We start from the raw sequence: 27,883 nt of genomic DNA, 5'->3' as shown, positions 1-27,883 counted from the left end.
TGTGAATACATCCACCACCACAAGCACCGTTGGCATTCCCCTAACCAAGGGCAGTTCTACCACAAAGTCGAGTGAAACCGTATGCCAGGGATGTGGAGGAAGCGGCATGTTCATCAATAGACCGAAGGGTCTCCCTGGTTGCCTTTTACATTGTACACATATCGCACACGTGGATACGTATGACGCGGTGTCCTTCTTCATACCTGGCCACCAGCACCATCGATGTAACAGGTCATATGTTTTAAGCTGACCTGGATGTGCAGCTAACGGGGTATCATGGGCCCATTCCAAAGCCTTCCGTCTGGTGTGGCTGTCAGGTAAGTATAAAAGACCATGAACATAAGGAAGACCCGTGACAATCTGGGCACCCAAGGTATCAAGATAAGAGGCATGTTCTTTGGCCCACTGTCGAACTTGATCCAGAAGTGAGGGGGAGACCGAACAAACACAAATGACAGAACCCGAAGGTAGCATAGAGGTAGCCGATTCCCGGGTGTCGAAATCGGCACCGACACGGGATAAGGCATCTGCCTTTCCGTGTAGAGGTCCAGGACGATAAGTAACTGTGAAGTCAAATAACGTGAAAAATAAATGCCAACGTATTTGTCGAGCATTGGTACATTTTGCGTGTGAAAGAGCCTGTAAATTCCGATGGTCGGTGTACACAGTTACTGGATGTCGAGCACCCAGAAGGTGGTGTCTCCACTCCTTAAAAGCTGCTCGAATGGCTAGGAGTTCCCTCTCCATAACAGTGTAATTGCGTTCAGCTTGAGATAGTTTACGGGAAAAATAAGCCACTGGATGCAGTTGCTGTGTAGTGGGGCAGTTCTGTGACAAAATGGCCCCCACCGCGATAGCGGATGCGTCAGCCTCCACTATAAATGGAAGGGAAGGGTTTGGGTGCTGCAGAACGGGAGCAGTAGTAAAGGCCTCTTTTAATGCCTCAAAGGCCGACTGGGCTTCGTAATCCCAAAGAAATGGAATCTTCGGGCTGGTGAGACGGGTCAAGGGCGCTACTATCTCAGAAAACGAGGCAATAAAGCGCCTATAAAAGTTCGAGAAACCCAGAAAAGATTGAAGCGCCTTTACAGAATCTGGGACTGGCCAGTCCCTTACTGCTTTAATCTTGGAAGTACACATGAGCACCCCTTTCGCAGATATCTGAAACCCCAAGAACTCAACTGATGATGCATGAAATACACATTTTTCCAATTTGGCATAGAGAGAGTGTGTACGTAAACGCTGCAATACAGAGCGAACGTGTTGGATATGTTGCGTGAGTGAATCCGAGAAGATCAAGATATCATCTAAGTAGATCACCACATAGCAATCTAGCATGTCTCCAAAAATATCATTAACAAAGTGTTGGAACGTGGCCGGAGCGTTACAAAGTCCGAATGGCATGACGCAATACTCATATAGCCCAAACTTTGTTTTGAAAGCGGTTTTCCATTCGTCCCCGTTTTGTATCCTCACCAAATTATATGCCCCTCTGAGATCTAATTTGGTAAAAATAGTGGAGGATGTCATCTTATCAAGCAGTTCCGTTATGAGGGGTAACGGGTACTGGTTCTTGACTGTTATCTTGTTCAAGGCTCTGTAATCCAGGCAAGGGCGCAGATCCCCCTCCTTTTTCGGTACGAAAAAGATGGGAGAGGCAGCAGGGGACCGGGAAGGTCGAATATGTCCCAGACGCAATGCCTTCTCCACATACTCTTTCAGGTGTTCTTCTTCGTTCCGGGTCAGGGAGTAAACACGACCATGAGGTACCACTGCCCCAGGTACAAAATCAATGGGGCAATCATAACAACGATGTGGAGGGAGTTTTTCTGATAGCCCTTTATCGAACACATCGGAAAAGTTTTTGTATACTGCTGGTAGTTCGGGATTTGGGTCTCCCAGCGTGGCATTAACAGAGGAGACATTAGACACCAAAGCCAAACAAGGAGACGAAGGCGTCACACCGGGGCTTCGAGAGCAATGTTGGGTACAGAACGCAGAAGAGAAATGCACTGTTTGTTTGACCCAATCAATCATAGGGTTATGAGTCCGAAGCCAAGAAAGACCAAGAATGATCCCAAACTGAGGGGCTGAAATAAGGTCGAAAACTATTTGCTCAATGTGGTCTTCTGAGGTAGACATGCGAAGTGGGACAGTCTGTTCCGTTATCCATCCGGACACCAGATGAGAACCATCCACTGCATGTACTTCCTCAGGTCTTTTTTTGGGAACCACCGGTATGCCATGGTGTTGAGCTAATTGTATGCCCATATAGTTTCCGCTAGCCCCTGAATCGATCATAACTGGACTGGTGAAGGGCTCAACACCAGGGAGGACAAAACACATGGCAAGATAGATGTGTGAGGAGGAAGGGCATTGGCCCGAGCCATCCATATGGCGACTCATCCTTAGGGCTCGGTTTAAGGACGAGTCTTGGCGTTTCCCGCTACCTTAACAGGTCTCTTAGGACATGCACGAATGAAATGGCCAGATTGACCGCAATAGAAGCATAGGTTGTTAACCATACGCCGTTCTCGTTCGGCTTTGGTTAAAGGACCTCTGATGGCCCCTATTTGCATCGGCTCGGCTTCACCTGAGGAAGTAGTCGGAGTCGTTTCTGACTTCACTGAGAGGCGAAGGTCAGGACTACGCCGTTCGCCACGTCTTTGCCGCAGCCGAGCGTCGACTTGTAGGACCAAGTCCAACAATTCTGGGAAGCCGGTTGGTAAAGCCGGTACCACTGATAAGGTGTCTTTTAACTCATCCGAAAGACCCTTATAGAAGACAGCTGCCTTCTTCTGTTCGGGCCAGGTGGTTTCTGCTGCTAATTGATTAAAGCGAGCGAGGTAAGACAGAAGGTCTGATTTGCCTTGACTGATAGCAAGGAATTCGAGGTCCGAGGTTTGTGCCTTGTAACGCATATCGAATACACTATTCATAGACTGAATAAGGGCGTCAAAATTATATAGGGCTGGATCATTGGCTTCGAGTAAAGGGTTAGCCCAAGCCGCTGCTGTTCCTCCCAGATGCGAAAGGAGAAACGCTGCTTTGGTAACAGCGTCAGGAAATGCCAGTGGTCGACAAAGAAAATGCAGACGGCATTGATTTACAAAGGTCCGATAAGTCTTAGGATCTCCATAGAAGCGTTCTGGAGGGGCCAAAGGGAACGGTCCAGGAAGCACAATGGGTGCGGAAGATTGTGCCTGGGGTGCAGGAGGGGCTGCTGCAGCAGCAGCATCACCGAACTCCTCATCGGGGGGTAAGGGCTGCACAAAACTCTGTAGTACATCCATACGTTGATGGAGAGTCGCATTAGCAGATGCCATATCGGTGCGTAAGGTCGCAAAGGCTTGCATTAAAGCAGCCATTGGATCCGCTCCAGTTTCCATAACCGATAGGCAAAATTAATAGGCTCCTAAATCTGTCACAACTTTTACGCAATTTTGGAAAAAGGATACAGATTGTTAAAGGATACAAGGTCAGCATCCACTTTTGGAACCCCTTCACTCTGGGACGTCCTGGACTATCACCAAGATGGTTCTGGGATATCTTGAACGTGATGTTTGCACAAGACTTTCCCCCCAAGAGCGCAGCCTGTAGAAAGTATACCAACTAACAGGCCAGGGGCTTAAGTGGAAAGGCAGGAGCAGCGACAACAGAGCTAAGGGAACAAAGAAAAGGATAGTTCAAGATAGCAGCCAAAGAAGTACGAAAATACAGCACTTGTTCCTTCCCCCCGTACTTGCCCCCTCTTACCTGCTTAACAAGATAGGAAGTCCCGTAACCTTAGAGAGTGTAGTAGGAAGTTGACGTGATGATAGAAAATGGAAGTTCCAGTTGAAGGAAGTCTGTGCAATGGTCCACCTAACCGAAACGGCAAGTGTCCAAAATAATCCCCAAGTGTATTCAGCAGAGCGTCCCCAAGTGTAACCAATCCAGGGAGCGACCACCAGAAACAGCAGAGCGTCCGTTTGGTCACTTCAGTATGTAGAGCGTTGTCTTCTTGTGCGACGGGCAGCGCCGTGGATCTGTCTTTGTATATTTTCTGTGTAATAGTTGAAAGGGAAGGGAAGCAGGAAACTCGTGCAATAGTGATAGCACAATAGAGGGAAGGAAACGTGCGTGGAAGTCTTCAACAGAGAGTAGCACTGAAGGTCTTTTATTCTTGTATGAATCCGAATACCATAACATACGGGAGCAGGCGGAGAACAAATCCGAAATGGGAGCCAGGGGTTCGTTAACCAGGGGAAACAACCGAGGGAGCCAGGAGCCAGAAATTGAAGGGAAAGACGTTCAGAATAGTCCTTGATACAAAGCCGGGTCAGGAATAAAACAGGAACCAGAGTAACAGTAGATCGAGTACTCGAACTGAATAGTCAGTTTTAGGAGCACCCGTTACAGGGACACGCCACACTAAGTACTGGAATCTGTTTCAGAACGCGAGGCACGTTGCGGGCGTTTCACGTGACCGCGAGCAGATGGAATTCTGGACCTTGTAGTGCAGCGGATTCCGTGAGCTGTTAACAGTCTCCAGGGCAGTTTCCACCGGGAAGTAAATACCCGCAAGTGTCCAGAAACAGGAATGCGGGGCATGACATCCCCTCACCTGGCTCTGGTGCCAAGAGGTCTATAGCCGGTCAGATAGCACACTGCTAGAGCGCTTGCATTAACATCTGTGCAGAGCCTGCTGACGCAGGTTCGAATCCTGGCAGGGTCAAACTCAGCCTTTCAGCCTTCCAAGGTTGATAAATGAGCACCACACACTGTGGGTAATAAGCAGCGCTCAGATACCTGAGGGTTTGTAGCGCTATATAAATATTAAATTATTATTATTATTACACAAGGCATGGCTTCTTCCTGGGTGGCTGCATGGGGCATGTGCAGGACTGCAGCCTGGGCTGGTGCCTACGTGTTCCTCCACTGGGAGGCTGGGGCTTTCGGGTCTGGGGTTTTGCGTGTTGCTCTTCTGTGCTCAGCTAGTTGATGCTGCTGTCTTGGACTGTGTACTTCAAAAGGCTGGTGCTAGTCGGTTTGCATGTCTCCGTCTGGTCTGTGGGTTTTGTTCTGGGCACGTTCACTCTGGAGTTGGAATATGACAATGATTAGTACTGGGACGAGGAAGAGGGACATGGGGTAATGCCCGGATTACTCATCTAAGTAAGGCTTTAGCCTCACCCTTCCCCGCTGAAAAATTGGACTTTCTGGCAGTTGGTAGTTACTGTTGAGGATAGGGGGAGGTGGGCTCTTATGCTCGGAGGTGGGAGGCGGGACTACAGAGGTTGAAAGAGAAAAGGGGTGCCTGTGGGAGGTGGGTCAAGGAAGAGTAGGACCAGGAGTAATGAAGATTACAAGTAAGCACGGCTTTAAGTGGGCCGGGGCCTGCCGGGGCTCCGAAATTAGGTTTTGAGGCGGGGCCCTGCCGGGGCCCACTAATCTCCCCTGGCAGCCCCGGCCACTACATGAAAAGGCTTTTTTTTCTACAGCCTGAAGCTCTCGCTCGTGTGCGAGAGCTTCAGGCTTCAGAAAAAATGCCTTTCAGCCGTAATGGTGGCGATGCATGTGGGCCGGCGCCACCATTATGGAGAAAACGTGAGGCCCTGGAAGCAGAGGCCTTGCTTTCTAAATACTGAAGCTCCTGCAGATTCGCGGGAGTTTCAGTCTTTAGGAAAAAGGCCTCTGCTTCCAGTGGCCTCACCCTTTTAGCCTTAATGGTGACGCTGCCCCTCCCCAGCTGGCGAGGGGCAGCACCAGCATTAAGGCTGAATAGGCGAGGCGCTGTCCCCTGCCAGGCAAGCCTATACAAAATAAATGCAGAGATCAGCACCCTCTCCCCCATAGGGGAGAGGGTGCTAATCTCTACAAAAGGCTGCCTGGCAGGGGTGCCAGTAGCCCATTAAGCTGGGGCTCGTCAAGGAGGCGTGGCCTAACGGGCCATCAAGACCCCCGCTGTTAGGCCACGCCCCATCGATGAGCCCCGGCTCGATTTGTAGTGCCACTTAAGGCACTGCGAGTAAGTAATCCGGGCAGTACAAATCATGTGAAAATGTATCCTATTTTCTCACATTGCGCTTGCTGCTGCAATTGTGCAGCTTTACGGCACAATGAAAGGAAACCTCACACGTCTCCCCTTTCCATGTTAGGGTAGGTTATCCTTGTTTTTCCCTTTGCAACTCGGATGTGTAAACCTGAAATGTTGTTTAAAATGGGAAAAGCATAACAATCAAGACGGGATGATCTGGTTACCCATGGAAAGCGGAAGCGTGCAATTATTTGTAAATGCTCCACAGCTTTTCATCCATGGTAGGATAAAAGGCTGAGGTGACACACTTGGGATTTAAACTTCAAACCGAGCTCGTGTGTTTTTAGAGTGGTTGATCACGCCTGCCGCGCTGAATAAAACACACAAAAAATACATTAATAAGGTTCAAGTAACAACTCGCTTACAACCGGCAAGTTGAGTTTCTGGAATTCATATGCGATTTTTCATCAAAGAGCACGATAAAATCAGGAGATACGTGACAACGTTACGAGCTGGCCGCTAGCCATGCTGGATCTGCGGGGTACTGAAAAGCACCCAAAATGCAGCCCCCGCGTTTCCTAAACCGGCGCGCACGGGATATGAGTCGGCATTTAAAAGCCGCCTTGGCAGGCCTGTAATTGGTAGCTATCGGATGTTGGCAAGCTCCCAGAACCCAACCTTGGCAGTGCCTAAATTGGTGGCTATGGGGGTACTGGTGGCAAGCCCTCAGAATTCTGCCCGAGCCCGCGCATTCTTCTGCTGGCGGCGTTGGGACTCTGACAAACCCTCGAAAACAAGCCCCAGCAGCTCCCAAAATGGCGGAAGTGCTCTCAGCCGAGAAAGGTGTGTTCCTGACAGTTTTCTTGACTGTTTTCCAAATATATATTTTCTGGGGAAAATGGTGAATTTTAGCAACACGTGTCTGTTATTGGAGGCGAGGAGAGGGGTGTTGAATTGGTCCTCTAGCAAGGATACCAATAACAACAAGCCCCATTCCCTTCGTGAGACGCTAATCCAGTGCCAGTTTTTACATTTAATTCTGGTGCTTGCAATCCTAGACGTCCCTATGAATGCAGGACTCCAAGTCCCAGGATGCAGAGGAAAAGAGAGGACTGCACTAGCATCTCCTGGATGGAATAGGCATGTCAGTATGATTGATCTAGATAACACCGAATCCATCAAATTGTGTAATCCTGGACAAATGAATGTGTCCGCCCACACTTCTGTGACATCCACTGACCAAAATATGGACCGCTAGGATACAACTGGCCCCGGGTTTAGGCATCGTACTAAAAAAACTGATTTTTAGAATGTGTTAAATGCCACACGTGGACAATCAAATATTATCGACTCAGAGCCCATGTAATGCAAGGCGTGAATCGCTAGCCTCAGACATGGGGCAGTCTGCACGTGACAAGTTCCCATACCGGTCCTCTCCCACTCTGCGATTCAACCATCACAGGTTGATACGCGGAGTAACATCACATTAGATAATAGGAATATGCATTACTAGAGCGCACTGAAGTAGGAATATAGCATAAACCACTATCCCCAAAAACCTGACATAAATTATATTCCATCTCATCACGGTGGGGCCCCTAATCTACCTACAAGGCCCCATTTATCAGTAGCTCGTTAACTCTTTTTTTTCCCACATCTATGTATCATGTAATCGCCCTTACAGCATAATCTCGCCTCTCCAATTTGACTCAGACTTTTTCATCTGTCACTAAAATCCCAGAGGGAGGATAGCTCAGTGGCAACTGCTCACTTTGAAAGCAAAACCAAACGAAGCAACGCAGGTTCGATTCCTTGGGTCCACACTTAGAAACCTCTGGGTATTTAAGCGCATTATAAATATGCAACTAAGACAAAAACAATTACACAACTAAAAAAAAGCAATTCCTGTAACAGCGCCTCGCTGCCTGTGGGCTGTGTGTGTGAGCGCTTTAAAAATGCAAAATAAATAAATAAATAAAGTCGTTGACCGGATCTATTCAACTGAAGGCCCTTTGGCATTCATTATAAAGAGTTACCTTGCCTGAGACCATTTACAATTGCCATATTTCTTTGTGGTGAAACGGGTAAAAGTCTAGGATCCATTTGAAGCTGGTGTAGGTATCTTTTGAGCGCTCCTCTTAAGCAATAAGCACGCATTCCACAGGCTGTACTGAGTGGTAACGGCCCAGGGCCCGAGTTGTTACTATCCCGTACAGCTGTGGAACGGGTGCTTATTGATAGTAGCACCCCGATTGTCCAACCCGGAAATCCGGGGGGCTGATTACAATGTGTTTTGTCCTGTTCATTGATACAAAATACTTAACTAAGATGGCCGCCATGGAGCTTAAAAATGGGGCTCCAAGCGGAGCCTCTCTCTATGGCACAGGGGGTAGGTTCGGCGGCGCCATATAAGCTGCTGCCAAAAGAATAAGGTGAGTGGGGTAGGGGCTTGGGAGGGGAGGGAACAGTGACTGAGGGAAGGGGAAGATGAGGGGAAGATGGCGGAGGAGCAGATATCACGTTTCTTGGAAAAAAGGCTTGGATAGCGGGATTCATCCCACGATCTGAGCAACCTGATTGGTTGGCTCCCACGCCTCGATGCTAATAGTCAGGTTCGACTCAGAGATGCAATAGAAGCAAATTCCACAGGGGGGCTCCGTGGTGATGGAGCCAGCCTAACCTTTAGCATACAAACATTTATTGACAGGAAGCCAACATGTTTTAAAATCTGAGCCTAGGTCTCAGGTCAGCTGGTCGCAAGGTAGCATTTTGGTGCGGTAATGGGATGCATGGAGATCTTTCTGGGTCATGCAGAAGACCATGGGCCTCATTACGAGTGCAGCGTTAGCCGTGCCGAAAAAACCGACAGGCTGCCACCAGACCGGTAATACCATTCCGCCTCCGTGATTGCCGGAATCACCGGGGCATTACAACCCCGGTGACCCAGTAATTCTGGAGGCGGAATTCAGTAAATCCCCATCCCCATGGAGTCCATGGAAACACTGGTTCCGTCTATGACAGTTTCCATGCCCGCCTGCAGGCGGGTGGTGTTACTTCTGCCAGGTCAGACCTGGCGGGAGTGACACCTCCCGCCTGCAGGACTCAGATTCAGCTGGTCTGAAAACAACGGTGACAGCAGATTTACCGCCACCGTTGTTTCCGGACCGGCTGACTTGTAATGAGGCCCCTTGTCTTTTTGGATCACGCAAAAGACCATGAAATCAATGCATGGTTGGGTTGATAGACAGTGTACAGACCGTAGTGTCCAGCAAAAGGTGATCTATCAGTGTGGACATGGTTTTGGGCTCTCTGCAAATTGACCAGCGTTTCAGCACCTAGACACCATGGAGCCCATTATGATATTCAAGTAAGGACAGGATTACTGCATGGACCAGTGTTATCCCGAGGGTCGTAGCGGGATTAGAGACCCCGCTCACCTGACCTATGAAGGACAAATTCATATTAAAGGTGAATCTGAGACTGCGTGATGAAAGCCGGCCCTCGGAAGCAAAATCTCATTCTTAAAGGTACTCATATTTATAACCTGCACCGTCACACAAAGAAATCTTGGCGCAAGGAGGAGAAGAGTACAAGTTAGTCCACATATTTATGGAAAGCGGAAGGTTTTCATAGAGCACCTGAACAGAAGATGATTCTCTGTTGCCCTGAGTCCAGGAGGAAGACCATTCCAGAGATTAGCAGCCGCAAACGAGAATACTCGCCCGCCCTCGCACGAATGTCAGACTTTTGGAATCACCAGCAGATTGGCATTACTGGAACGAAGTAGACGTTCCGGGATGTAGTGACAGAACTTGTACTTGAGATATTCAGGTCCTTGACCATAAAAGGCCCGGTGAACCAGAGAGATTTCAACTTCATCCTTTAGTTCACCGAAAGCCAATGCAGTGCCTGAAGGACGGGACTGATATGAGCTCCATATGGAGCATTTGTAGCCACTCGGGCTGCAAGATTTTGCAAAAGCTGCAGACGCTGTATAATTCCTGCTGGTTGAGCCAGATAGAGGGCATTACAGTAGGTAATATGGCTGGTGATGAGCGATGATACCACCAGAGGACGCAGATGGGGCAGGGGGAAAGGAACTACCTTTCTGAGCACTCTGAGAAAGAAATGTCCAGTTTTACAAACCGCACTCGTGGAGCTCCAGAAAACGAGGAGGATAGAAGAACACCAAGATATTTGACAATTGTCACCCGGAAAGGAAGGTCACGCAGTGTAGGGGGCCAAAACGATGAGGTCCACAGAGCTGGACCCGAAGAAGAACCCACCACCAAGACCTCGGTCTTGTCACCGTTAAGCTTAAGCCAGTTTGCACTCATTCACTTCCCGACCGCAGCAAGACATTTGCACAAACACAATGACACTTCACCAGATACCTGATCCAAATGGACCACAATCTGAGTGTCGCCGGCATACGAGTAACAGCGGAATACATGGGAGTGGATAAGGCGAACTAGTGGCTGAACATAGATATTAAAAAGCATAGGTGACAGGGCCGAGCCCTGAGGGACACCACAGGATAGTGATAGAGAAGATGATCAAAAATGTGATAACAAAAGAGATTGACTTGTGTCCATCAAGAAGGAGAAAAACCAGGCCAGGACATCCCCAGAGAGGCCAGCCGCTCTGAGACGGGACAACAGGATGGAGTGGTCGACCGCGTCGAATGCCGTCGAAATATCTAGTAAGTTTAGGGCCCCACTCCTCCCTGATCAACCAGCAGTGTAAGGTCGTCCACCACAGACACCAGCATACTCTTTGTGCCCTGGCCTGGTTGAAATCTAGACTGAAAGGAGTTAAAGAAAAGTGATGTTTCCAAGAAGGGAGACAGAAGAGAGGACACCAAAGACTCAAGCAGTTTCATAGGAAAGGGAAGAAGTCAAATAGGACAGTAATTAGCCAGAACAGAACAGTTAAGTCCAGAGAAGGCTTCTTCATAAGAGGAATCACTATTGCATGTTTTTTTCAGGTAGAGGTGGCTGGTGGACATCTATCCTGGGATGCGCACCACACAACCGGCCACCATCAGAGGAGACAGGGAGTTCTGGTGGATTTGGAGGTGCTGCTGGGTGTATTCAACATACACATAAAACCAATGTCGTAGCTGCAAATATTTGCACCAGAGGAGCCATACAAATGTTGAGCCGGACACATAGAAGGGGCTAATTAATCAAGGTGGGTACGAGTGGAATATAACAAGTCAGACCCAATTTGAGTTTCTTGTTACAGCTATGATAAATTACTACCCACATTTGGATCTAAAGGCCCTCTGAACAAACTGGATTTAATTTTGTCTTGTCTTGCAATACCTAGAAACATTTCCAGCAGCCTATTCCCAGATTTTGATTGTCCATACCATGAAAGTCAACCGGTTCCACTTAACATGTGGCCCAACTGGCTAGACTGTTTTCTGCTGGCACTAGTGGAAAGAAATGGACCTCCCACAAACCATATTAGTTCAGGCGGCCCACTTGCCAAGTGTGGACAGTCCAACCATGAAAGTCTGGCAGGTTTCCTCATAATTTACAGCCCATTTTAATGGTGTATTATTTATAATAGCACAACTGTGCCATTTCTTTTTACATTTATATTTAATGTAAATGAAACAATGTGCCAAGAGGCCCTGTGCAAAGGTCACATTGACGGCTGGAGCAGAACCATTGCTTGGCGCCTTATATGGTCCTGGTGTAGCTGCTAAACTGGTTGATACTAGAGAAGGTAACAGGATACAGTGAATGGAGACCATGCACAGAAGACAGCCATTAAAAATATCACTAGTCATTTTATTATTTACAAATGTAAACAGGCATGCAAAGCAGTGGATGGAGATGGTGGTCGAGAATTGTTTTGGGGGGGGCATTAGCCCTCAAAGACTCTGGGGCTCCACACTGGGATAGAAGGTGTTTCTTTAAGGTGGTCTTGAATCCATTCACAGCTGGAATGTCCTTAAATTAGGGTGACCAGACTTCCGGGTTTTGCAGGGACTGTCCCAATATTTTACCCTTGGACCCAGCGTTCCTAGACTTTTTTAAAATTTTGAAACTATCCCAGGATTTGAGGGCTGTATCCCGATTTTTTGTGGTAATACGCGAATAAATACTGCAATTGGACTGAGCACAGTGCTTCATGATTGCGTTTGATTGTGTTTCACACTCTACCCCCTTCCTTCATGGCTTCTGGCCTCCAATGAGCTTTTTTTGTTTAGTTTACATTTTATTTATTAGGATAGCAGCAAGTGGTATGATAACAGGTAAACCATTTTTAAACAATTAAATGTCAGAACAAATCAAATTGAACAAGAATATGGTGGGTAAGTCAAGATAAATTAACTTATTGAAGTTGAATTGTAAACAAGACAAAAACAGGGGGGGATATAGATACAAAGACAGGACGTAAAAACAATGAGAAAGGACAGGGTAGGGATAACAAGCAGTTGATGACATTTAATCATGAGTGTTGAGGTACTGAACAAAAATATTCAATTTTCTGTTGAATTTATGCATATCACCAAAAGAAGAAGCATTGCATTTTTCTATTCGATGGGTGGAGCAAATAGAGTTCCACCAAGTATTATTACATAGGTTGGTTGCATTCTTCCAATTATACGTAATATTCTGAAAAGCAATACTTATGAACAGATTAAACAAAGCAGGGGAGTCAATCTGATTCATAGCTGGATTAGTAACAGATCCAATTATTAGGTTGGCGAGTGTTAGAGGTTCCGAAAAATGAAAGATTGATTGCAAACATGACCAAATCATAGACCAAAAAGCATTGAACATGTTTACATTTGAAGATTAAATGAACAAAGTCTGCATTCGGTACAGCACAAGAAGAGCAATTGTTTGATAGATTGTCCACAGCTTTGGCGATGCACAAAGGAGTGAGAAAAGCACAGTGAAAAATGAAAAAACAGGTTAGGGTGAGTTTGGCAGCAGTAGATGTTGAATGACACCTTTTCAAAATTTTGGTCGATTGGTCCGGGGTATGTTGCAGGTTTCAGTCAACTTCCTATTGCCTGATAGTACTTATATTGAGTGAATTGGGAGAAGGGGGATCATTTAGGAATGTATAATGTTTGACGGCACTAATTGAGGAACTACTAATCAAGAAATTCAAAAAGGGTGAAGGAGATTTATGGTTGAATGTGGAGAAGGATTTAGTAATTGATTTAATGAGGGGTGTGTGAAAGGGAAGATCTGAAATAGGAATTCTGGTATTGCAAACCAATCTGTGGAAAGGGGATTGCTTCTTAGTTGTTAAAGAGCTGTTTGATAAATTTGATACCAGATGAGTACTATCTGTAAATAGTGCAAACATTGGATTTGGTGGAGTTTTGTTGATTGAGCTAGACAAAAAGGTCATCAGGGTTGATTTTAGAGAAAGAATTAGGGGGAAGCTTATTCCAGATAATTTTAAAGAGGTGTAGTGATGGAAAGAAGTGGTGTTGGGAGAGCAGAGATATAAAGCTAGCTTTGACATTAATCCAAAGGGGAGCTCTGTCAAGATGAGGTTCATAGTGTTTGAAGATGATTTGATGTTTTAGGACAAAAGCTTTGTGATATAGTTGGAAGTTAGGGAATTTGACTCCTTCTGAGGACTTGGGAAGTCTTAATGTATTGATGGCAATGCAGGGTACTTTATGATTCCATAGAAATTTAAGAAGAAGGGACTCAAGTTTTTTTGTAGAAAGAGGCGTGTCTTTCTGTGGGGATCATGGATAGTGAATAAAGGATAAAGGAAATGATCATCATTTTAATAGTATCGAGGCAGCCCCACCAAGATAAGAAAAGAGGTGAGCATTTAGAAGTCATATCAGTAACTCTTTCAATTAGATGGTTGGTGTTTAGATTTACAGTAGTGTGAATATCTTTAGTAATTAGAAGCCCTAATTATTTAATATGAGAGCGTAGCCATGACAACCCAGACAGGGAGCTATTGGAAAGATTACAAGAATTAGTGAGAGGCATAACTTCAGGTTTATCAAAATTCAACTTGTATCCAGAGACGATGGAAAAGTTATTGATGGTAGATATTGAATGTTGGATGGAATTGGTGGGGGTAGAGAGGTAGAGTAGAATGTTGTCTGCGTAACCGGATAATTTGATTTCGATATTATTTATAAAAATACCTTTAATGTTAGTGTTCAATCTAATATTTTGAAGAAGGGTTTGAAAAGCATGATTGAATAGTAAGGGAGAAAGGGGGCAACCTTGGCAAGTTCCTCTTTCTATTTGGAAGGTGTGGAGAGAGAATTATTGATAAGAATACGAGTGGTAGGAGAAGAGTAAAGAATTTTGACTAGATTCATAAAGTAAGAAGGAAGGCCATGCCAAGATAAGGAGAGCAACATAAAGAACCAAGAGACACAGTCAAATGCTTTCTCAGCGTCGAGGGCGAGAAGGGCTAAAGAGTCACAAGTACTTTGAGAATGAGAAAGTATGTTAAATAAGAGTCTGGAATTAGGTGAAGTGTAACGATTTTTGATAAAACCAGATTTATCAGGGTCTATAAACTTGGCAACGTATAGTTCTATATGTTTTGCAAGGATTATAGCGAACATTTTTGAATCAAAGTTAATAAGAGAGATGGTTCTGTCGTTTTTAATTAATGAGTGGTCTTTGCCGGGTTTTGGGAACAGTACTAGAAGAGGTTCACCAAAAGAGCCAGGGCTTTGACCAATTTCAGCATAATAGGAGTATTGTTCTAAAAGATTTGGTACAATTGAATAAATGAAAATTTTATAAACATCTGTGGTGCACCCGTCAGAACCAGGGGCTTTATTAGGTTTGAGATCGAGTATGGCTTGTTTAATTTCAGTAAGGGAGATGGGGCGATCGGGTTGGAGGGATTTGCCTTTTTATTTGCTTCAAATAGTAGATGTCAGAATTATTAATAGAGGGATCAGATGCCTAAAGATTGGAGTAAAAATCAAGAAAGGCATCACTAATATCTTTTTGTTTGGTTAATCTGTTGCATTCAGAAGAAAGGATTTGGGCAAATATGGATTTGTCTTTTTTCTTCATTAGATAAAACGGTAGCATTTTACCCACCTTGTTGGATCCACAGTGGAGTTTAGTTGTGGATCTAAGTATGGAATTAACCACTCTATCAGTACAGATTTTGTTGAATTCGATACATTTAGTAATAAGAGCTTTCAGCCTGATGGGATCCGGTTTTGCATAGTAGGATCGTTCAAGTTGTTTAATTGAGGCTAAGAGGTTGTTATGAGAGAGTTCAGATTGTCATTTTTTAATGGCAACAAATTTTATCATGAAACCATGAAGGGTAGCTTTAAAGGCATCCCAGTTGTTGTTACTGGAGGTGTGCTCCGGGCGGTTATTGAAAAATAATTCTTTAATGAAGCAGTTTGTTTTTTCAACAAAGTATTTATCTTTAAGTAGAAATGTACTAAATCTCCATCTTGGAGAAAGTTTGGTAATAGGTATCCATTCGAGGATGGTGGAATGGGAGCATGATCTGAGAAAGTAGAGGGACCAACAATCAGAGTTCGAAATGGTTGAAGGAATGGAGTGAGGAATTAACAAAAATATAGTCTAATGTGGAAAAGGATTGATGGGGCGGGGATTAGAATATAAACTCTTTGGTGTCAGGATGGCAGAATCGCCAGGAGTTAATTTGGTTTAGATTTTGCAATAAATTTAAGAAACTGATCTGAGATTTGGAGTTGACAAAATTCAAGGATGATTTTTTCGATCAAGGGCAAAGTAAAGAATCTCAGTCATATCTCCACAAAAAAATGAGTTTATCCGGGTTCTTTGTTGAGAGCTTAGTAATACAATTGGACCAAAAAAGTGGGTTGGGAGCATTGAGGACATACACATTAACAATAGTAATAGGTAAATTGTTGATGATTGCATCTATGATGATCCATCGGCCTTCAGGGTCTTTTTCATCATCAACTAATGAAAAATTCAAATTTTTAGTAATTAATATAGACACTCCACCTTTCTTATCTAATGCATTTGAAAAAAGTGTATGACTAATCCATGTGGCTCCAATCTTGTGGCTTTTGATATCTGAACTCAAATGAGTCTCTTGAAGACATACAATGTCAGGTTTTTGCTTGGCAAGTTGAGAGACAACCTTACTACATTTAATAGGAGGACCCAACCCTACGATAAAGTAGTTAATGGCAAAAGTAGGGTAAAATACAGTGGATACAATTTATATGCTGCAATGAGCAAAGTTCAGAATATTGTAAAACATTAATGGGAGAAAAATTATCAAATACATTATTAACATTGGAATATAAGGGGTAAAACAAAAGGAGCAGGAGATGACAACAGAGGGCAGAACATAAAAGAATGCATAAGTTGGATAGAAAAGGATATTTTAGACTAAGTAATAGCAAATGGGTAAAGGTGAGATTAATAGGAAAGAAAGTGTGCAAGAATATCAGGGGGGAACCAGAGTAAGCACAGATGAGAAGCAAGGAGTAAAAGGAGAGAGTAATAACCAATTGTATAAGCAGGAACGTATTGAACAACCAATAACGCTACTAGGCAATTAAGTCAAAAGATTATATAGGTAATAGATTGCAGGTCAGTTAAGCCAGTGATGGAGTATAATCCAGATTTGGAGTTGATCAAGTTTGCAAAGTTGAGAAAGAACAATCAATTGATTTAATGGGAGATCTTGATTTGTCTCTCAGATGAGTTGAAGTTGAAGGAGCATCCAATGGGATTGAGGAATTTGATCTGCTGCATTTGGGTGTTTATTTGACATGATTCTTGGGTATTTTAAAAGTCGGAGAATGAAGTGGAGGATCTGATTTGGAAGTGTTGACCAAAGAGTTTGGGGAGGTTATATCCATCTGTGACTTTTGTAAAAGCTTAAAGTAAATTATGGAGATCATTTGGGCCCATAAATTCTTTGGTGGGGCCATCCGGAATGGTAATAATCATCCTTGCAGGATCCAACAGACCATATCTAATGTTGAGGGATTTCAAGAGAGGTCTCATATCAAGAAATCTTATCCTTTTGGCTTGGGTAATTCTAGAAAAGTCTAGAGTGATCAAGATTCTATTGTTCTGGAAAAGGATAGGGGAATTTTTCCTGACTGTCAGTAGGATTTGGCGTGCTTGCAGATGTCATAGGAAACAAGCAATGAAGGGTCTAGGCGAGGTGTTGCAGGAGGAACGGGGTCTGATTTTATGAGCACGTTTCAATTCCAATGGGGGTGAGAAGGTGATCGCTAGAATTGCATGAATCCAATTGGCAAGAAAACTGATATGGTCATCTCCTTCAATTTTTTTCAGGGATTCCGTAGAAGCGAAGGTTGTCCCATCTACTTCTATCTTCTAGTTCTGTGACATCATTTTCCAGTTGTGTAAGTTGTACTTGCATGTTCTCGAGGCCCTCCACACTATCCTCATTGACGCCAACTCTTTCTTCCATTTCTTCAAGTCTGCCAGAGATTGTCTTGATTTCAATCTTAAAGCCTTTAATCTCTTCTTATATGGAGGAGGAACAGGAGTCTAATGAGGAAATGGAGGATCGAATATTGCCAAGTTCCTCAAGAATGTTCTCCATAAATGCATTGAATGGAGCATTGCGATGTCGTAGTTTTTGTGAAATTAGCCATCGTGATGATTTAAGTTGAGTTGAGTTGGGATGGTGAGGTCTGAATGAAATGTGCTCAAGTAGCCGGACAAAGTGACGAAAGCTTCTACAACAAAGGGGAGAAGTAAAGGGCACAGCCAAGAGTTGATTGGATTAGTCGAAGGAAATGAATAAGGTGCACCCCACAAGAGTTCGGCAACTTTTAGATTCGCTGTAATCTTCTAGGAGAATGAGCAAGTTGTTCCAAGAATATGATGATAGTTGATGGTAAGGCAGGAATGTAATAATGCCTAAATATATCTAGCTAGGACGCAGTTTTGATTTGTTGTGGGATGTAAATAGTTATGAATCCATGAAATTAAATTGTTCCTCTTATGCAACTTGGTAAATCTCAAGAAATAAGGCTCCCAGTGGCTATGCGAATCAAAATACCAGGCTGCACTAAATCGCTTTTTTTATATATGTAGAATAGAAGGCGTGAATGAAGCAGAAAGTTATTATATGGTGCTGCGCATCTAAGTTTTGAAAGTCCTTTTCTTTGTAGGGCAGTAGTTAGTCAAATGTTCCCAATGGCACAGTTTAATTGATAGATGAATGAAGGTTGCTGGATCAGGCTTTAATAATATTTAAAAGAATCAGATTATATCCAATTGTGCTGCCCGTGAACCCAAAGAGTCAGAATTCTCCTGGAGAAGTAGAACATCACTTACTGTCTTTGTAGTGAAAAAATCGTACTTCCCAACGCGAGCAGGGCATCCTGGACGTGTATGCCCGTCAGCTGACAAGATCGGCTTCACCAATGACGCACGGCCGCGGTTGCAGGCCTTGCCCACCGATCCAGCCGAGCAAGTCGGCTCAAGGTTCACCAGCAGAGTCAGTTGAGGTACACGCAGGCCGTAACGGAGGACAATATGAAAATATCTACTGAAATAAAACGTCCCGCAAACGACCATCAAGGAAATGCAGCCACCCGACACATTCCGACGATGAGAGAGGTACTGTTGAGGGAAGCCGACGCCATGGACGCTGTGACGGAGTCGGAGGTAATCAGGAATTAAAGTTGTTTAACCCTGCAGACATATTTAAGCAGCAGTAATAAGTGGCATTGCTGTTCTTACTTAAGAGTAGTATTTTTAAATGAAAAGTATGTCGTTCAACATGTTTAAAATCTCCTCAGCTATCGGAGCTCCCGAACTATGCGGCCATCACCGTTCCCGCTTGGCCGCGCCCCCGCCAATGAGCTTGTAAGAAACATGTATTTTGCGGGAAAAGGCCACAGACGTAGAAGTAGCACTACAGTTCCATTGTAGTCATAGGTGTGTTTTAGTCCATCTTTTGTGTTTATGTCCATCGAAACTGTAGTCCTACATCTATGGCAGTGGACCATGCCGGATTTTTATTTAAAAAATCTGGTCACCCTACTTTCAGTGGATGGGGAGTACCACTAGTGCAGCGGGAGAACCAACGAAAGAAGCACAGGGTGGTACAGGACAGTCAGATGGAGGAGAGCTTGGGAAGGGTTGAGTAGTGGCAGACAGGCCCAGCCATGTGAGGACGGGGATCACCTATGGGCACCCATGACTTATGTATTTATTACACACAATTCTCATTGCCTTACAGAAATGTGCTAAAGACCGCCTTCCGGGCTCTTCTGCGTGGATGCCATGGCCACCGAGCTCATTTTAGGCGCTAGCCTCTCGCCCTGCGCTCCAGTGCCTATGATGAGGCGCCAAGCCACTCGCACAGCCTCCATGCGCCCACAGAAAGATAACACTAGGCCGAGGGCAGCCACCCTGTCTCGTTTTTCAGTCTCGCAAACTTTCCGAGCCATTTTCTGGGATGCCAAGAACCCTGCGCGCCCTTTGAAGAGGACTTGGCCTTCCGCCTTCCTTTCCACGGCCGATAAAACTGTCACGCTGTACGCATCCCTGTGTCCTTGAGCGATTCCACCCCGTGGGGGAATTATTTTCTCTGCCTGTGGGAGCATCCCCATTTAATTTGTTAGGATGCCAAGAAATAAAACAAACGAGAGCGGTTCCGGGCTCCGTGCCCAACCCTTCCCATGCAGCCCTTCCCATGCAAGTCTTCTCGATACTCAGAAGAGCTTGCAACCCTGGCACAAAGTCAGCCAGCATCTAGTTCCAGCCCGTCTGACCTGATGTGGCCGCTGAACGTAAAAAACAGATGGGGTGTCAGTGGTTTTTCAAGGTTCCCCAATCTAGACATTTTTTTTTTAATAATGCAGGGAGCCAACTGACAGATTCTCCAAATAGTCCACAGCAGTGCAGCAATAAAGCCGTGGATGTGCAATACTGCACATGCCAAGCCTCGTGTGATGTGCAATACTTCACATGCCAAGCCGCGCATGATGTGCAATACTTCACATGCCAAGCCGCGCGTGATGTGCAATACTTCACATGCCAAGCCGCACTTGCTGTGCAATACTGCACATGCCAAGCCGCGTGTGATGTGCAATACTTCACATGCCAAGCCGCACTTGCTGTGCAATACTGCACATGCCAAGCCGCGCGTGATGTGCAATACTGCACATGCCAAGCCGCGCGTGATGTGCAATACTTCACATTCCAAGCCGCACTTGCTGTGCAATTTTTTACATGGCAAGCCGCCACGGCCCACACGGGCTGTTCTCCACAGCAAAAAATCATATGTATGTCCAGCAAAAAATGTTTCACCTGGAACACAGAATCAACAGTGCACACATGCATGTAACACACACACAAACGCTTGCGCACACACGTGCAGACACCGAAAACATCGCCCAGTGGAATGCTTAGTCTGTTACATCTTATTCCCACCATTTTTCTGCAAGTGTCTATCACCCTCAAAGCACTGACTGTGGAAAATTCCAACGTTCCCAGAACATAAATGACTATGCCAGCTTTGCAGTGCCTATATAAAATTGCCATGCCAGTTGGGTATTGCCCCCACAAAATTACCATGATAGATTTGCCGCAGAAAAAGGCATGGCAGTTTCAGAGCAATACAAGCTTCACATTTCCCTGATTAAACACACTGGTATGCCCTATCATTGTCCTCAGAAAAGGACCTTGCCAACATCACATAGCCCTCATAAAAATATGTGGGCACTTTCACGCTGCCCCATCACTGACCACAGAAAATGATCATGCCAGTTCAGCATTGGCCCAAGAACGTGATTGTTATTTAAAACGCGCTTAATACCCAGAGGTTTCTAAGCGCGGACCCAGGAATCGAACTTGTGGTGATCCATGTTGTTTTGCTTCCAAGGCGAGCACGTTGCCCCTGAGATATCCTCCAGAGCCTGATCGTGTCAGTTTCAACACGGTCCAGTTAAGCACCTTGTCTTGCCATGTAATTGCACAAGTAAACGGCCATGCCAGTTGTGCACTGCCCTCAGGAATTAATATTCCAGTTTACATTGCCCACAGAAAAATATCCTGCAACTTTCACGTTGGTCCCAGAAAATGGCACCATGAGTTATCCTCCATTCTTCATGGTAGTACCTAATGCCATTGGAAGCACTTCCTCAAGTACACTCTATGTCACACATGCACACGCACGCACACCCACACACAACGCAGGAACACAAATTCTTCCTGCCCAGGCTTGTGCTGATTTTATGGCACACAGAGCAAGCATAAAGCAAGGGGACGCGCCCATAACGCTGTTCTTTGATTCAGCTCCTGGGCATGCAACCAGGTGATGGCGCTAATCTTACGTGCCTACCTGTGCATGTGGAGTGACCACCAATAGCATGCACTGGCAGTGAGGCTGGGGTCCCCTGATTTTAGGCGGTGCCTTGAGGAGGTGGGTTGGTGGATAGCCGAGGACTGGCTGAAGCTGAATAGTGAGAAGACTGAGGTGCTGATCGTTGTCTCTTGCTGTCCTCAGTCTTTTTGGATGCCCGACTTCTGGCCCACCATTCTTGGCCCTTTTCCTTCTCCCGTTGTCTCTGTTAGAGATCTGGGGATGCATGATCAGGTCTCTTCAGTCGGCCAGGTTTGTCATTTTAAGCTCAGAATTCTTCGGAAAGTCCTACCCTTTATCCCCCTTAAATTGCATGCCCCTGTGGTGACTGCTCTGGTGCTAAGCAGTGTTGATTACTGCAACGCTCTTTGTCTTGCTCAACCTGCTTACCTCCTGCACGGCTTGCAGTTACTGCAAAATGCCTGAGCAGTACTTCACCTTCTTTCAGTGCCCATATGTCACCCCTTCTTCGTCAGCTTCACTGGCTCACTGTTGAGACACGAGTGCTGTTCAAGTTGCTGTGCATCGTTCACAGAGACTTTTACAAACTCAGTGCTGCTTATCTCAAAGCCTAGCTCCACCTGTATGTTCCTTCTAGAGCTCTTCGCTCCCAATCATCTTTGATGATTCAAATATCGCAGGTGAGACTTTCCCACATGGGTGGCCGTGCCTGTCCTGTGGCGGCCGCAAAGGCTTGGAACCCTCTTCCCCTTATCCTTGCCGCCTACTTCTACCATCTGGCCTTCCGCCTGGCTCTGAAAACCTTCCTTTTATAGTTAGAAGCTTCTGCTGCTCTTCTGATTCTTTATCTGTTAGGTGAGTGCCATGATGCCTTCGGGTGAATGTGCGCTTTATACGTTTTAATACCTTAACATAACATATAAATAAATAACCATTTACAATATAAATCCCACATGTCTTAAAATCCTGCACGCCCCCTTGTGACGAGTAAGAGCATTGCACCCTGCTACACATAGGCCCGTGCAGGGTGTGCCTCTGCACAGACAGAGGCAGCCTAGTCTGAGCGGTGTAGAGCAGGCAGCTCCAGCTCTCAGCTCCCTCGTAATGAATGGGTAATGGACCACCTCTCATCTTGCTGAAAGGAGCCCTCAGGTTTTCCTATATCAGGTCCAAGAGACTCATTTGGTCCTGGTTTTCCCTTTGCATTCTGGTGCTTGAATGTACGCAAATTGATATAACATCCATTAAACATCATATTCTGTTCCAACCAACAAAGCGCATTGAGGCTGTACAAATGGGAGCAGGAGGGTCTAGCTTCCAACACCTCGCACCCAAAAACTGGAATGCCCTGCCAACTTCACTAAGGAATGAAAAAACAGACACCTCCTTTCACAAAAACCTAAAAACCTTTCTATTCTGCTAATTGTCTCTAACCAACATGTACAGTTAAGCTTGCACTGTAACCACAGCAAAGCATAACGCTTGGACCCTCTCGGTCGCTCACCACCTGTCAATGTACTAATGCTACTTACTGTTACATCCTACCTATGTTAAGCTCATGCTTTGTATGTTAAGCTCAAGCCTGTAACAGCGCCACGATGCCTCAGGGCAGCTTTGTGCGCTTTATAAATGCAAATAAATAAATAAATAAATAAAATGGGAAATTGGCGCTATATAAATGCCGATTACAATACAATACAATATACACAATAAAATACAAATTAATTTGACCGCAATACATATCAAATGTAACCAACAACTTTAACACACCAATGCAAAACTTAAATCAACTATCCCACAATACCAACATATGAGGCCGTAGTGTAATATTAGATTACGAGTAAAAGTCATAAAATACGTAATCTTAAAATAAACGAAACCTCCTAAAAACAGCAATACACTACTCTATCAAATTTTCAAAATATACAATCACTACCCCCAAGGCCTTTTATGAAGACTTAATCCTCCCTTAAACCACCCACCCACATATTACACCCCATAGCATGTTATAAACTAAAAATACACTTTCTAAAATCGATTGTCATTCCAATAAAAATACATGATATGAAACTATACCTCTACAAAAACACTCATTTTCAATGCTTCATTGATGAAAATCAGTTTAAGCAAATCACTCTGATTACTCAGTGTTGACAAATATCTCAAAGCCACATTATAATTCGTGCAGCGCCCTGCACTCATCATCATAATCCTATGCATTAGCCCATGTGAATGAGAGTGCAGTGTAAATGTTGTCGAGTGTGGGTGGGTGCATGCGTGCGTGAATGTGGAAATGAGAGTGCAGAGTGCATGCTAGAGCTTGTGGGTGTATGCATGAATGGGAGAATGAATGCTGTGTGAATGTTACAGTGTATGGGTGAGCACGTGAATAGGAGAATCAGTGCTGTCTATATGTGCATAGGGAAGAGGCCTACGGCCGGGGAAGCAAGCCTCTGGCGGGGGAGGGGAGGAATATTTTCTAACAGTGACGTTTCTATTTTTTAAATTAATATACAAGGGCACCTGGCTAAGCCCTGATAAACCCATATATATTTAAATAGTCATGAAAAATTTCAGGGTGAGAATTCACACGCACATTTCATATTGTACTCCTAAACAGAATGAACAATGTTTCTCAAGTTTCATAAGAGTCAATCAAAGAATGTTTTGACCTTAAATGTTTAATTTACATACATTTATCACATATGGAGAGAACAGGGTACCCAAAAACACTCTTAATTGGCACTTTTGTATACATTACAACACGTTACAAAACATTACCACGACTGTGATTCATGGAACTCTAGTTTCTCTGGTCAAAGTACTGTTTTCCCATAGCTTCTACCAGTTCACCTTGGACTACCTCTCCTTCTGGGAATGCAGACTGGGTGTAGGCCCTTCCTATTGCGCAATCTGATTCTCCCTTGAGTCACGTTCTATGCACGCTGCAGTTTGTGTCTACCATAGAGACGCGGTGCGGCTGGTATCCTTTCCGTCTGTTAGGATCTGCTCGACCCCTCATTAATTGAAAAGTAATCACTCCTGCAGTCGAATGATTTGTGGTTCTGCGTGCCCTTGTAACTTCTTGCACCATGTCATAGGAATCGTGGCCATCATTTGTGGTTAATTGGAGGGTCTCTTCTATGAAACAGCTGTTCCTTCAAACTTAACCATTTCCCTCTGAGTGATAAAGTGAGGCTCTTATGTGTTTGTATAAGCATGTAGACATGGTTTGGGAGCCAAATTAGACCCCATTCCCAGACACAATTACTCATGGATAACCTTCTTGAAGAAATGCATTTTTCTACACCATAATAGTACAGTCCGTGGCTTTCACCTCCTAAATAATGTGCTCAGTAGCCAGGCAATGTTATGTTATATTAATATGCGTTTATGCTACACCTTATCACTGCCCTGGTAGTTTCAGGGCACATAGGCGAAGTCGCAAAATGTTCCTCACCAGGGATATCCAGGACTTAGTCTGCTGGAGGAAAGACAATGAGCAAAGCAAAAGATAAAGGGATGGGAAAGCGGGAAATTGAGGCTACAACCACAGGGAAGGAGAGATGCCGTGTGAAAGAACGTTCTGTGATGGGCTTTGTGCATGCCGCTAGTCCTGGGCATTTGGATCCCAGATACTGAAATTTTATATTTTATTGTTTTTTTATAACACGCCTAATACCATACCTAAGCTTGGTTTCAAGCACGGATCTGGGATTCGAACCTCTGTTGCTCTGCGTGGTCTTGTTTCCAAGCACGGATCCGGATTCGAACCTCTGTTGCTCTGCGTGGTCGTTGCCCCTGTGCTATCCTCCATTCGTGATGGGCCGGTAAAATGTTCTACTGTCCCTCCGCTCACAGAACAGAACCCTCCGACCTGTGCCCTAGTGAGATTCCAACTGTGCTCTTTGTGGCATTTTGCGCAATAGCTGCCATCATTTGTGTTTATCAAACTCTGTAGCTGTGTGGGTAAGAATGAGCGTCAGTCCTCGTAACTGTTTTGGACACACAACATTTTCACTGGGAAGGTACACAACTGAAAGGTCTCTGCCCAACTCACCAACCTGGAAGTCATCTTTATTCTGCTCTGGGTGTCAAAATGTCAACCAACTGTTTGTGGTCTGTGCATATTATAAGCGCAGTATTTCACAGCTAAATGTGAACATGTTTTCTGGTCCACATGCTCCCTCATCATGCTTTAATTGCATTGGTATTTGAATGGCAATGCCCTGTCTATGGTCTACCACGCCTCTCCGGCTATTTTGATTTTAATACGTTTTTACTGGAATTTCTTTTCTTTTGTTTTTAACAGTAATACAACTTTCAACACAGTGCAGATGTCCATTCGGACTAAGAACGCGAAAGAATGAACCTCCAATACTAAAGACCAATACTATTCAGATCCTGGCACTCCAACCCAACCCATCTATGCCATCATAGATGCCTTAGGTTCTATGACATGACTATGTACTGCATTAACGTGTAACTAACTTGTAACCTGTATATAACTGTAAAGATTGTATTTACCAAGTTGTCTGTAACTACGCCGTGATACCTCCGTGTCTGGGAGTATAATAAATGTAATAAAATCAAATTAAAATAAATAAACATCGAGATGCTCGTAATAACCGCACGAGAAATATAATATATGAGCAACAAGCAATTTAGTCAATGTTAAAAGATATGGAACCAAATACTGAGGAAATAATTGCAACAGAAAATTCTGCAGAGGTAGTAGGCAGATAGGGGAAGACAGAATACACACATGCAAACCGAGGGGGGAGGAGGAAAGAGAGGAGAGATATGTGAAGACAATATAACAATCAGAGTTTCATGAAAGCAGTAGTTGTGATATCAGGCATAACATATAAGTATATCTGTTGATTAATCAAAAAGAGAGTTGAATATACATGTAGAGGTGTGCCATGCGTAGTTGCATTAAAACAGTCCAGGAAGCGAACGAAAAAAAAAACAATTTAGCATTATACTTAGGGATGGAATGTGGATTGTTTGCCATACATAGTTCCTTTCTTTGTATGTGGTAGATGTTGTTCCACCACCCCCTGACAGATAGTGAATGGAAGTCTTTGCAAATGGCTGTAATGAGTTTCAACGCAATGACGATAAATAGATCATAAAGATTGGCTGAGTCATGTGAAAAGTTGGTATTGACAGCCAGGTACCTAAAAAGATATTGAAAAAAGAAAGTGGAACAGCCACAAAAAAATAATTTTATAAAGTACTTCCATATATCTTGCCAGGCAATTAAAAAAACATATGTTCATATGAGGCTGGAGCATAACCACAAGACCAGCATTTATCATTGGTACCAATCTTAGATTTAGGTAGTTTTACAGGAGCAATAAACGCTCTATGAGTAAAGAAGAAAAAATGTTGTGTGATATTAGCTGAAACTGAAATATATTTGTTTGTTTGTCTATTTGTTTGTTTGTTTATTTGTCGGGCGCCAGAAAACCCTTGGGTAGCTGGGCGCACAGAATGACAAGAATACTTAGAACTTGGTTACAGGTATTGGTTACAGGTATATTTAATTTTAGAAAAGAGAAGGGACCATGTGCGGTCAGCAAGAGTGCAACCAAAATCATTTTCCCATCTTAGACGCACAGGGCAAACCACAGAAGTTGAGGCGAGAATACTGTAAAATTTAGAAGCTCTGATATCGGAGCTCATGGTAAACTGCAGCAGTCTAAGAGCATCCGGTGAGAGAATATCATTTGTAAAGTGATGGAGAGCATCAAGGCAAGATGTCAGTCTAGAAAAATGGATACCTCTCATGATTGACGGCAAACGTATTTTGGTGGCCGAAGGCCAACCGTCTCATGCACGATACGATAGAAATACAGGTTTCCGAGTTTACCAATGAACGGCCATTTTGATGTAACAAGGATCGCCATTTTGTTTTCTAACAATTGCTCATTGCTTTCTGTTCAAATTGCTTCGCAGCACATTTTCTGCTTACACTGCTCAACTGTTAATATTGTTGTCTGAACGTGAAAGGACAAGGCCGCAGGGCCGCGAGGCCAATAAGAGTTTGTTGAAACACAACGTAGGCAGCGCCGGGAAGGAATGCCCGGCTCCCTCCCGAATGTAGCCTTGAAGCAGAGCTGCAGGGCATTTAATCATTTCACAGCTGCCAGCCAGTCTCGTTAGATGGTAGAATATGTTAGAATAAAGCAGCTAAAGGCTTGAATTGTGCTCTTCTTACGGCCCCCCTTTAGCGAGCCCTGTAGAGCGTGTCGGCTCCCAGGATACGAATCGCACCTCATAGATAGCAAGGTCTGGAATGTGACTCTTCCCCCGTATGTAGCTTGCTTCCAAGAACAGAAGCACTGTATTCTATTCAACAAGTAAAAGATGTCTCCGCACTTGCAAAATTCCATATTGTTACTAGAATAGGTATTTGAAGGTGTCATATTCGTCGAAAGTGTCCATCATCAAACCGAGTTCAAAGAAACCCAATAAAGGGGGGTGTTAAACATGTCACAGCTGATTGTATGATATGCATTTTGTATATATGTAACTGATGTACGT

Source organism: Ambystoma mexicanum, chromosome 1p (assembly GCF_040938575.1).
Source record: "Ambystoma mexicanum isolate Mex_15411 chromosome 1p, UKY_AmexF1_1, whole genome shotgun sequence".
NCBI lineage: Eukaryota > Metazoa > Chordata > Amphibia > Caudata > Ambystomatidae > Ambystoma > Ambystoma mexicanum.
Note: the sequence above shows the minus strand (reverse complement) of the source record.